Source organism: Schistocerca serialis, chromosome 1 (assembly GCF_023864345.2).
Source record: "Schistocerca serialis cubense isolate TAMUIC-IGC-003099 chromosome 1, iqSchSeri2.2, whole genome shotgun sequence".
Lineage (NCBI taxonomy): Eukaryota > Metazoa > Arthropoda > Insecta > Orthoptera > Acrididae > Schistocerca > Schistocerca serialis.
This window is the reverse complement of record NC_064638.1, coordinates 768,594,499-768,607,763: the sequence shown is the minus strand read 5'-3', so window position 1 is coordinate 768,607,763 and position 13,265 is coordinate 768,594,499. Positions and strand designations below refer to the sequence as shown.

General features: G+C 39.8%; 1 protein-coding gene across 7 annotated transcripts in view; it reads left to right on the top strand.

The window, feature by feature from the left end:
- The window catches only part of LOC126482575 (ATP-binding cassette sub-family C member 5-like), a 512,906-nt gene that overhangs the window by 30,330 nt on the left and 469,311 nt on the right, over positions 1 to 13,265 (top strand). The window contains exon 1 of one of the 7 annotated variants that reach the window (XM_050106545.1): positions 5,108 to 5,126. The exons of the other annotated variants lie outside the window; for them this stretch is intronic. The gene's annotated coding sequence lies outside the window, so the exon portion shown is untranslated. Of the gene's footprint in view, positions 1 to 5,107; positions 5,127 to 13,265 lie in introns of those variants that run through there. 7 annotated transcript variants of the gene reach the window in all.

The window sequence follows — 13,265 nt, the reverse complement described above, 5'->3', positions numbered from 1 at the left end:
GCCTCCCCACCATCGGCAAGGTCCATGGTTCATGGGGGGAGGGGGGGGGGAGGGAGTCATGGATAGACACAACAAAAACAAGCTTTTGGCCAGAAAGACCTTCGTCAAAAATAGATGACACGCACACACGCACGCACGCACGCACACACACACACACACACACACAAACACACACACACACACGCGCAAATGCAACTCTCATGCACAAGGCTGCAGTCTCTGCCAACTCAAGTCACACTCTTGTTTATGGACTTTAGGAAGCATGCTTGTGTCTGTGTATGTGCAGATGGATATGTGTGTGTATGTGAGTGTATACCTGTCCTTTTCCCCCCTAAGGTAAGTCTTTCCGCTCCCGGGATTGGAATGACTCCTTACCCTCTCCCTTAAAACCCACATCCTTTCGTCTTTCCCTCTCTTTCCTGATGAAGCAGCCGTTGGTTGCGAAAGCTAGAATTTTGTGTGTATGTTTATGTTTGTTTGTGTGTCTATCAACCTGCCAGCACTTTCGTTTGGTAAATCACATCTTCTTTGTTTTTAGATATATTTTTCCCACGTGGAATGTTTCCCTCTATTATATATATATGTCTGCTTGTGTCTGTGTATGTGCGGATGAATATGTGTGTGTGTGCGAGTGTATACCCCTTCTTTCCCCCTAAAGTAAGTCTTTCCGCTCCCGAGATTGGAATGACTCCTTACCCTCTCCCTTGAAACCCACATCCTTTCGTCTTTCCCTCTCCTTCCCTCTTTCCTGACGAAGCAACCATTGGTTGCGAAAGCTAGAATTTTGTGTGTCTGTATGTGTTTGTTTGTGTTTCTATCGACCTGCCAGCGCTTTCGTATGGTAAGTCACATCATATATAATAGAGGGAAACATTCCACGTAGTAAAAATATATCTAAAAACAAAGATGATGTGACTTACCAAATGAAAGTGCTGGCAGGTCCCTCTCCTTCCTTCTTTCCTGATGAGGCAACAGTTTTTTGCGAAAGCTTGAATTTTGTGTGTATGTTTGTGCTTGTTTGTGTGTCTGTCGACCTGCCAGCACTTAAACATTCCACGTGGGAAAAATTATATATAAAAACAAAGATGAGGTGACTTACCGAACGAAAGCACTGGCAGGTCGATAGACACACAAACAAACACAAACATACACACAAAATTCAAGCTTTCGCAACAAACTGTTGCCTCATCAGGAAAGAGGGAAGGAGAGGGAAAGACGAAAGGAAGTGGGTTTTAAGGGAGAGGGTAAGGAGTCATTCCAATCCCGGGAGCGGAAAGACTTACCTTAGGGGGAAAAAAGGACAGGTATACACTCGCACACACACACACATCCATCCACACATACACATACATCTGTATGTGTGTGTGGATGGATATGTGTGTGTGTGCGAGTGTATACCTGTCCTATTTTCCCCCTAAGGTAAGTCTTTCCGCTCCCGGGATTGGAATGACACACACACACAAAATGACCGGTATATATATTTGAAATGGCAATAAAAACTAAACGAGCAGCGATAGAAATACACCGTTTGTTGCAATATGCTTGGGACTACAGTACATTTTCAGACGGACAAACTTTCGAAATTACAGTAGTTACAATTTTCAACAACAGATGGCGCTGCAAGTGATGTGAAAGATATAGAAGACAACGCAGTCTGTGGGTGCGCCATTCTGTACGTTGTCTTTCTGCTGTAAGCGTGTGCTGTTCACAACGTGCAAGTGTGCTGTAGACAACATGGTTTATTCCTTAGAACAGAGGATTTTTCTGGTGTTGGAATTCCACCGCCTAGAACACAGTGTTGTTGCAACAAGACAAAGTTTTCAACGGAGGTTTAATGTAACCAAAGGACCGAAAAGAAATACAATAAAGGATCTGTTTGAAAAATTTCAACGGACTGGGAACGTGACGGATGAACGTGCTGGAAAGGTAGGGCGACCGCGTATGGCAACCACAGAGGGCAACGCGCAGCTAGTGCAGCAGGTGATCCAACAGCGGCCTCGGGTTTCTGTTCACCGTGTTGCAGCTGCGGTCCAAATGACGCCAACGTCCACGTATCGTCTCATGCGGCAGAGTTTACACCTCTATCCATACAAAATTCAAACGCGGCAACCCCTCAGCGCCGCTACCATTGCTGCACGAGAGACATTCGCTAACGATATAATGCACAGGATTGATGACGGCGATATGCATGTGGGCAGCATTTGGTTTACTGACGAAGCTTATTTTTACCTGGATGGCTTCGTCAATAAACAGAACTGGCGCATATGGGGAACCGAAAAGCCCCATGTTGCAGTCCCATCGTCCCTGCATCCTCAAAAAGTACTGGTCTGGGCCGCCATTTCTTCCAAAGGAATCATTGGCCCATTTTTCAGATCCGAAACGATTACTGCATCACGCTATCTGGACATTCTTCGTGAATTTGTGGCGGTACAAACTGCCTTAGACGACACTGCGAACACCTCGTGGTTTATGCGAGATGGTGTCCGGCCACATCGCACGGCCAACGTCTTTAATTTCCTGAATGAATATTTCGATGATCGTGTGATTGCTTTGGGCTATCCGAAACATACAGGAGGCGGCGTGGATTGGTCTCCCTATTGCCAGACATGAACCCCTGTGACTTCTTTCTGTGGGGACACTTGAAAGACCAGGTGTACCGCCAGAATCCAGAAACAATTGAACAGCTGAAGCAGTACATCTCATCTGCATGTGAAGCCATTCCGCCAGACACGTTGTCAAAGGATTCGGGTAATTTCATTCAGAGACTACGCCATATTATTGCTACGCATGGTGGATATGTGGAAAATATCGTACTATAGAGTTTCCCAGACCGCAGCGCCATCTGTTGTTGAAAATTGTAACTACTGTAATTTCGAAAGTTTGTCTGCCTGAAAATGTACTGTTGTCCCAAGCATATTGCAACAAACGGTGTATTTCTATCGCTGCTCGTTTAGTTTTTATTGCCGTTTCAAATATACCGGTCATTTTTGAAACACCCTGTATATATAATGTCTGAAGGTGTATAAGGTGGAATTAATGTGTATGAACTGGGATAGAACAGAGAAAGAGTGGGGGGTGGGGAGGGGTTTGTAGGATGAGATATAAGATTGTGTGACAACAGATAGGTGCAGGAAATAAAATGTCAAAATATGCAGGGAGAGTGATCAATTTGAAGGTATAGGATTAATGATATCAGCGGGAATAATGTGGCACATAAGATGCTGCATCAACGATCAGCTTGGTCTTGTAGCCGTATGCTGTGCGCAGCCGAGATAAGCTTTCGCCCAGCAAGGCCACACTGAGTGTGGCTTTAGTTGCCAGAGACTGCAGGTGTGTGTGTGTGTGTGTGTGTGTGTGTGTGTGTGTGTGTGTGTGTGTGTGTGTGTGGTCTATTTTTGATGAGGGCCTTGCTGGCCAAAAGCTTATTTGTGACAGCATTTTTGTTGTGCCCATATGTGACTTAGCATTTCCGCTGTATGGTGATTAGCAACTTCCCTTTTCATAACATTGTTACATTCCATCCTGGATTTTCCATTGTTTGATAAATAAAATATTTATTGATTGCCAAAGAAGTTAATTGTGATTATTCAATCATCCACACTATCCTTCAATGTAACACTTTGTTTCTAAATCTCTGAGCTGATCCCAAATTTGTAGGCCTACTTATCTGCTTTTTTCCCCCTACAAAAGGGTTAACTGTTCTGACAGCACAAAACTATGAAACAATCTAATAGTACTTCAGAAATTTCAATTTATTATTTCACAGTATATTTACTACTCATTATGATTAGAAACTGGATCATATCTGTCCAAATTAACAATTTAAAAATTATTGAGAAATCACATTTACTTTTAGTCAGCATTAACAAATGTGGCACCTGTCTTGCACAAATCTTTATTATGTTTAATTTTTATTTTTAATCTGCCTTTTAGTATGCATATGGCATCAACTATTTGATATAAATTTAAATATCAGTTGCCCAAAACTATACTATGCACATTTTCTATGGTGCAATCTGTGGACATAATTTTAGGATATCCTGCATGTGTATCTACTACAAATGAATTATGGTCATATTGAATTCAGATGCCCATTTCATAATTCATGAAAATGAAGGAGCAGGCTGCCTTTACACTTTCATAAACTTTGTATGAATTTCTATTGACAGTAATCTGTCCACCCCAACCCCTCCCCTCCAAAGAAAAAGGGGACAATTTTCCAGTTTATGTAACTAAATGGAACATACAACATGCCTACTTTCAGCTGTTGTATAACAAAACAAGTTGACACTTGACTTCCACAACATGTACCAACCTATAACAAAATGAAATTTACATTAACCTCAATGCCGTCTCTATTCCAGGCAAAGAACCTTTCATCTTGTCCTAATATAATGTAATATTTACACCACTACTGTAAGTATATTACACTGTCAAGTTTCAGCTTACCTGTAGATGGAAGATATATCAGCAGATGTGAATTAAGGTTAGTTTAACGTGTCTCTGATAGCACTGTTCTGGAAACCTTGCTTGTTTATTCAAGATGTCTCATGAGTTGATATTATGACTCTACATTACCCTCAAGCCTCTTTTTCTTTGTTACATCATGTTTACACAAAATGTCATGTGTGTTGATATACTCACCTTTTGTCTATGGTTTAGATATCGATCAAACATTTGAGTTTTCCAAGTTAGTTCCCCAATTACTTAGACATATGTTTTGTATATATATTGCAGCAACTGGCATCAGTGATAGAAATTCCACTTAGAATAATAATTCTGTTGGAGAAATATAAAAAAGTCACAGTGGTACCTGGTTCACTCTTATTTATGGATTATTTGCAGGAAATGATCACACTGAATGGTATTGAATATTGTCAGGATAGATATTTCTTTCTGATACTTTTTTAAAATACTCACTAGTATTCACAACTGACTGTCCAGCCATAAGGCTGGCATTCCTATGACCTTGGCACTTAACGATACACTCTCTCTCTCTCTCTCTCTCTCTCTCTCTCTCTCTCTCTCTCACACACACACACACACACACACACACACACACACACACACAGTCAATGAGTATAAGGATGGGGCAAAGAAAAAAAGAGACAAGGGCAGTGACAGAGGTGAGAGGTATAAGAAGGGGTCAGGGTGTGGGATAAGGGTGAAGTGGGGAGATATTATTTAAGAGTACACTCTTGCAATATCTTGGCACATTCTGAAAATTTAGTCATGTGTGCAGCTGTTTGGACTGCTTTTATCTTTGGTGCTTCTGTGTTATCAGGCTGTAGGTATTGTGTAGTTGGATTTAGGGCTAAAGGCAATGCATACTTGGTCAGGATGATATAACAATGAGTTCTACATGTTTCAAGTAAGATTTTACGTAATACTAAGAAAGTCGGTTCCACTCTTTGCGAGTAAGTTAGTATTATGGCTCCCTGCATTAGAAATATTTAATATCTGACGCTTTACTGTCCATTGTTTAGTAAATTATGGTGGCTACTCAAGTACATCATTCCAATTGCTATGAAATAGGTTTTCTCTCTTCTGTGATATTAAAAGCAATATCTCATTTCTAGAAAGCAGAAGTAAGTATCTGAGAATTCTACAATTTATTTCAGTGTCCAGTGACAACTGATATTACAGTCCATATGTGTTGGTTATAAAATTCCTATTACTTTATCAGTTACTATTTTGTATTTATGTTTTTGAATTCTGCTCAGTTATTTTATACTTTCTCTCACATAATTGTGCATACTTTCATCATCATTGTTAGCCATTTGATGTGTGTTTGTGAATAAAGACCTCATCTAGTCTTTTCCATGCATTATGTTCTACAGTTGCAAGTAGAAGTGTTCCTCCTACATGTTTTTAATATCATGTAACCACCTACCTTGACATAGTTATCTAGGTCTTTTCCAATCTCTTGGAGAACAGCAAAGAACTTCCTTGGTCCATCTACCATCCATTTGCCTGGCTAAATATCCTGATAACCTCTATTTCATTTTCATGAATGTCATAATTAAATCTTCAACTACAGCCTGTTTCCTGATCCATGGATTTATTTTTCCATTATTTCTCCATTGCTTATTGACCATTCCTTAAGTGATTTCTACAATAAAAGTCCTTGTTTTATTATCATAAGTCATAACTGGTAATTCATGGCTGGCAAACTTTCCATCTTAATTTAGTATCCTAAAAGCACTTCACAACATTTTTAATTTCCTGTTTCTTTCATTTCCAGTCCATACAGTACTTATATTCAACCACTCTAAGTATAGAACCTCAAAAACTGGTTTATGCTTGGACTATTAATTTGTATTGCTTTTTTGATATACAAGTTGTTTATTATGTTAGTCAAATTATAGTTCATTTTCATGCCTGCGTTCAAATTGTCTTTATTAAGCTTATCTATTGACAGTTGAGTTTCATCTGCACTAAAGACAAACTGCACAGTGTTGCCAACAAGATAATATGTGGTTCTAAGGGCTCCATTAATGCATATACCTTTCTCATTTCCCCAGTTTAAGGAGCTCAAAACTCTCCATGTATTTGAAAACAGTTGTGATGATATGGAATCTCCTTTCCTGACTCTTCATTCAGCTCTTAATTTCCCACCAATCTGATGGAACCTAATAGAAGCTGTAACATTGACATCTATATTCTTCAGTATATAATATCATTAAATAAGTCAATGTCTTCGTTCATGAAGGCTGTTCATACAGAACTAAGTAAAAAGTTTTCTCAGAATATGTGAATCCCAGACAAAGTGGTAATTAATACTCACTACTCCATTTGTAGTTTTATTCGCAAACTCACAAATAGACCATTGTGCTACATCCATTTCTTTTGAAGCCATCTTGTTCGTTTGCTTGATTGATATCCAGTGGCTTTTTTGTGTGGTTGGTGATAATTTTGGAAAAAAGATCTATAGTTTTTTATATCTTATCTTGTCCTTTTTGGTTAGGTAGAATTAATATCAGCATTATTCCAGTTTTGTAGGGTTGTCTTCTTCTTTCCTTGTGAAAGCTCATTTGTACTAACAGTTCTGCTTCACATTTATTGTCCTGTAGACATTTTGTCTTCTTTTGGAGATTTATCTTTATATCTTTTTAATATTATCATTTTCATCCCAAGACTTGTTGCATTACTATTTATTCAGGTCTGCTTCAGCTTGAAATTTATAAGACTTATGCTTTGAAAAATGAAATGAAATGATCGTATGGCATTGTGGCTCAGAGGTCCCTTTCGGGTTCGACCGCCAAGTGCAAGTCTTATTTCAGTCGACGGCACATTGGGTGACTTGCATGCTGATGATGAGGATGAAATCATGATGAGGACAACACAACACCCAGTCCACATGCGGAGAAAATCTCCAACCCAGCCGGGAATTGAATCCGAGCCCGCTGCATGAGAGGCAAGCATGTTACCTCTCAGCTAAGCAGGCAGACATATACTTTTGTCTTCTATACACTTCTACTTGCAAGTTACACTTACCTAAAGTGTATGCCTTTGTGTCTAGTCCTAGAAGTTCTCTTTCTGTGTTATGTTTCATTCATTGTGGTATTTCATCTATTAGTTTTTTTTTCTTCTAACAACCCTTTTTTGACAAATCAGTGTCCACTGGTTTGGCCACTCCATATCATATATGATAAAACAGAGTGTCACTGCAATGCAATGTGGGACTATATTCTTTCCTTTTCTCAGTTGTTTCCTGATTTTGATGAATTATTTTGTTGAGGTGGTGTAGTTTAGCTGAACTGTTCTTGATGCATTCTTTCATTCATTGTGTTCCGTATACTCCAGCAAGTAGGAAAATCTTCAGGGCTGTGGTTATGAATTAACGTCTTAGAAACTTAATCTGTATATGTAGTGACAATAAATCATTACTGCACTACTTAATGTTATTTATACATCTGCCATCTGATTTTAATCAAGTAAATTAGTAAGAAAGCTATTACCAGATAATTTTTAGAGAGAGTGTCTAGTGAAATATGTTTTTAACTTTCGTTTGAACGGTTAGGGATTCTCAATTTCTGGCTTTATGTTAGACAGGAACGTGGTGAATATATTACCACCAGAATGCGTAGCTCCATTCTAAACTCTGGACCAGGAGAGAAAGTCTAGATGAAAATTATTTTTGTGCCTTGTATTGTGACTGCATAGTTTAGTTGAAAATAATTTTTGCTGTAAACAACAAAAACAGTCAAGGAGTAAATGTATTTGGAAGTTGGTTTAAGAGTTCCAAGATCCAAAAAAAGGCCTTCTGAAAGATGTATGGTTATCTTCTTTACACAATATTCTTACTATTCACTTCTGCTGGACAAACACCATGAGAGACGCCTCTAAGGGCATAATACACTGAACTGAGTTTTTGTTGAGTTAATTTGCATGTTGTACTTGTTATTCAGCTGGATACCAAAGAATTCTACATACTATGGACCATTCAATGTTTGATTATTAATATCTACTTCTAGTACTAGAAGGTAATCATCTTTGTTTGAAGTTGCATAATAAAAGTCTTAGTGAGATTAAAACTTAAACTATTTACCTGTGAACCAATTGTAAGCACACTCAGCTGTCCTCTGAGCCGTCTCTACAAGGGTCGAGTTTGGGCCTTGATTGGTATGCTTGTGTTATCAGTAACATACTTTTTTAACTGTCCTTTAAAGCTATTGGGAGATCTCTTATGTAGGCTAGAAACAAGATTGTGCCCAGTACCAATCCCTGAACAGGTGCAAAATTTTAAGCAGGATAGACACCAACTGGAAGGGCACCACAGAAATTTATACAAGGATAGCAATGGCAAAGAAGCGTTTTATAAGAAAAGGAGAATTTTCTGCAGTGATCTGGACAGAGAACTCAGGAAGAAACTCATAAAAAGTCTTGTATGGAGTGTTCTTCTATATGGTGCTGAAACATGGACTATGAGGAAGAAAGACAGACAAATTCTGGAGGCTTTTGAGATCTGGACATGGCGGAGGATGGGGAGAATAAGTTGGATGGACAGAGTAAAAAATGAAGAGGTACTGAGAAGAGTGGGAGAGAAAAGACAGTTACTAGATGTAATGAAGAGAAGAAAAAGAAATTGCATTGGCATATATTAAGAAAGAATGATGGACTGATAAAAACAGTTTTAGAAGGTTATGTAGAAGGGAAAAGGAAACGAGGAAGGAAGAGATTCCAGATACTGGATGACATGATGGACGGTACAACATACACCAGCCTTAAGAAGGAAGCAATGGATCACAGAAAATGGAGAGGCAAAGGACCTGCTAATATAGCAGATAACTGATGATGATGATGATGATGACCAATCCCTGTTGCATTCCACATGTTATGTTCCCTCAATTCTGAATTTATTTTCATGCCTGAGATACAGTTTGTTAATGACACCCACAGCCTTAAAAACTGAGCTGTTATCAATGAAAAACTAGGCAAATCTTCTGCAAGGTAGTTCAAAGAACTCAGAAAAGTGAACAAAAATGTAATATAAAAACAACAGACATAAAATGAAAACTGCTGAAGGCTACATAGAATACGAAAATATAGTGAATGACAATCGTTTTCAAATACTTTCGAATATAGACAGTGCAAAAACTGTGAACATTTTGGAACTGCATGGCAGAATTGAAGACAGTACAAACAAGATGAGAAACAGTAGGCCTTTTTATTTATCAATTATCACCATCTCTTGCTGGAGGCTGCACGAATTCAGAAATATGAATGTGATCATTAATTTTGTACCCATCACCACAGTCTACATAACTGGTCCTGTGTGAATAAGGATATAAAAAAAATGCACAAGGCTGTGTAAACTTTAAAAAACTTTGTAGAGTATGGAGTTTTATAGATTTACTCAAAATCTCAAAAGTTATCCTCATATTCAACAAGTGTGTTAAACAACTCCCCAAGAACTACTCACCAGTTTCAATTGTGACAATATTCTCAAAAATATTTGGATCACTCATGTCCATCCAATGAAGCAATTATTTTGAAAAGCATGTCAGTACGGATTTTGGCCAGGTGTAAATGTGAGTACAATTGCAGCTGTTCTGGAAATTGTTGATCAGACTTTTAACAGTTTTTGAGACTAAGAAGACTGTGTCACTTGTATTATGTGAGCTAAGTAAAGCATTCAACTGTATTCCTTTCATCATATCGCTAACAAAATTAGAGTATTGTGGTATACAGAAATCTACATTAGCAGAAATTTCTTCCTACCTGAACAATAGAAGAGAGTTTTTTTCAATTAGAAATAGGCACTCTGCCGTAATAGAAATTGGTACAGGTGTTCATGGCCCTTCCTTCTTCACTGTGGCTGTCAATGACCTGCGCCATTGTGTATCACAGTCAGTTATCTGCTATGCTGATGATACAATTTTACTTACTTTCAGGGTTGCCATAAGTTCTGGAAATCAGGGAATTTCAAACATGTCCAGGAAGTATCAGGGAAATTTGAGAAACAACACTGGAAAAATCTTGTTTTTGTCTCAGTAAATGAAATGGTTTGTTTGCTGAGATGTCATGCGTCGTCACTGGCTGTGGGCAGCTGAGTACGTGCGCCACTTCCCTACTCCCTCATTCTTACTGCTTCTCCCCTTCCTACCATTCTCCTCAGCTTGCTGTCAGTGCTGACACCACTTCTTGCCACTAGCCTAGCAGCTGTCGATGAGAGGCAAGGAGGCAGGAGGAGTGGTTTGTTTGGATCTGATTCTCAGATATTGTTGACGCAGCAGCCAGAGATGGTGCTCAGGTATGCATGAGTTGTGTCTGAGGGATGTGTGTATTCTCTTGTTTTCTGACAAAGGCTATGGCCGAAAATTTAGTTGTCTTTTCTGCATGTCTGTCTGCGACTCAGCAATCATCTTTACGGCGAGTTGCTATCTATCCTCATTAGTATTGATTCTCAGAGTATTTGCACAAGTTATCTGTTGCATGGATTGATCAACACAATCTCATTTCATCAACATGGTGACTGTGACATGTAAATAGCCGGCCACATGAGGGGACTTCCACGACAGGCCAAAACCGCAGCCATTTCTATGGGTATCTCTAACAGATCGGGCCTGCTGATCTGAAGCCCATCATTTCCCACTAATGTGCAAGACCTGCCCATCGGACCTAGTCTCACCAATGTGCCTGCAGTTCAGGTCTGTGTGTGTGTGGCATAATGCGGCAGATTTTCATGGTTTATCCAAGGACCCAGGACTGCAGTGCTCCTTGGCAGACCAGAGGCCATGGGCGATGGATTACAAGAATTGCAACTGTCTCACTGCAAGTACATTGTACATGCAGTGTTTTATGGACATTTTATTTATTCTACTACATTTTGGCACTTCAAAAATATGTTTATATATTTGAAAGTATGTACTATAAGAAGAAGAAAATTGTAGCAGTCACTGGCAGTTTATACGCTATTTATTCGTTTATTTCTTGAAAGAAAAATCACACAATACCTGTAAAATAATAGGCATAGCACAGTGACAAGTAAGCGACAATAAGAACATTGTATCACCAAACATTTTATTGGTGGTCCCTATACACAATTCTTCACTGCCTCGTACACTTCTTTCAAGAGGCCTACTTTTTCTGTGGTTATTTCTGAAATCAGCGAAGGTATCTTAAATCTGCCTTGGGACTCCAAGGAAATGCGTATTTTTGTCTCAAATGTGTTTTGTTTTATTGAAATAAAACAACAATAGTGGTCTTAATGAAACACACATACAATTTGCCTTGCTTTCTCCATCTAAAAACAGTTCATTACAAAAGATGTTGATGTTAGTGCTTAAGATTTTTGCTCACACGGGGGAGAAATCTGCCATGGGCCCCAGCTTTTGTAGTATCTTTTCCCTTCTGTGCTGCATGTCTATCCTCTTGCTATTCTTTTTCTTTTTCCCCTCCCTTGGGGAACATGCCTGGGATGTTTTCCCCTCCCTTGGGGAATATGCCTGGGATGTTTTTGGGAATGTTCTACACTGTCCGTAGCTGACATGAGAAACGTCTGACCACTTTTTTAGTTCATTTTTCCTTTCTTTGTTTATCTTCTCCCAACCTTTCTCCACTTTGGCATTTGAGGCTCCTCTTTTTTCTTCTTCCTCCCTGCATTCTCTTGAAGACCAGCGCACACATCTGATGCATAACAGGTGACTGGGTATCGCCTAATTACCAGCCCCAGGTCTACAGGGAGAGTTCACACGTACCTCCTGGTACAGGCCAGGACAGAGAAGGGTGATCGCCTGAGCTGCTACGTTCCCAAATTGCCGATTGGACCCTCTGTCAAGTGTCTGGGAGATGTGACCTGAGGTGTGAACAATCACCTGGGTGTGCCCCCTTGTGAAGGGCCCCCCAGTTGGAAGGAGCATGCCATTGGAGACACTGACGTTCAAGGAGGGGATTTTCTCGCAATGAGCCAATCATCTTCACAATCACTGTCTACAAAATGTAAACGGAATGAGGCTAACGATTCAAAGACCCTCCCAACTGCACCATGGTTCCTCATGGTTTCATGTACTGAAGACGGTCAGCCTTTCGCAACGGTAAATCCCTTTATTATTCAGAAAGGTGTTGATGCAATTGTCGTTCCTGTGAAATCCTGCTCTCGTTTGTGGAATGGCACTTTGCTTTTGGAGACTATTTCTGATTCCCAAACCACGACAACTGCTTGCCGCTTCACTTGTCCACAGCTATCCTGTTCGTATCGATGCCAATAAAACTCTGAATTCTTCTTGTGGTGTTAGTTACGCTAGGCTGCTCAACAGTCTGATCGAGGCCGTAATCCAAACATACCTCTCTGATCAGGGTGTCATTGCCGTCCATTGGGTGACAAAAAAGGAAGATGCCTCCCTAGTACATACTTGCACTCTTTTTCTCACTTTTGATAGAGTGGTGCTTTCATCCAAGATAAAAGCAGGTTATGAGGTTCTCACAGTCCGACTGTACATTCCAAACCCAATGCACTGCTACCAGTGACATTGTTTCAACCACACTTGAATGTCTTGTCAACGCCTGGCGAAATGTGTAACCTGTGGTAGGGATACACACGAGGGTGATTGACTGCCTCCTTCTCCCTGCTGTATCAACTGCAATGGTGACCATGCCACCTCCTCTCGATGGATCTTGATGAGTGGGCTGTCCAGGAGATCCGAGTAAAGGAAACAGTTCCTTAGCTGTTCGCTTGCAAGTTATTGGCTAGTTGCAAACCCTGCGCTCTATCATCTGGTGCTTATAGTACTGTTCTTGCTACATCTTGTTCCATGAAGGAC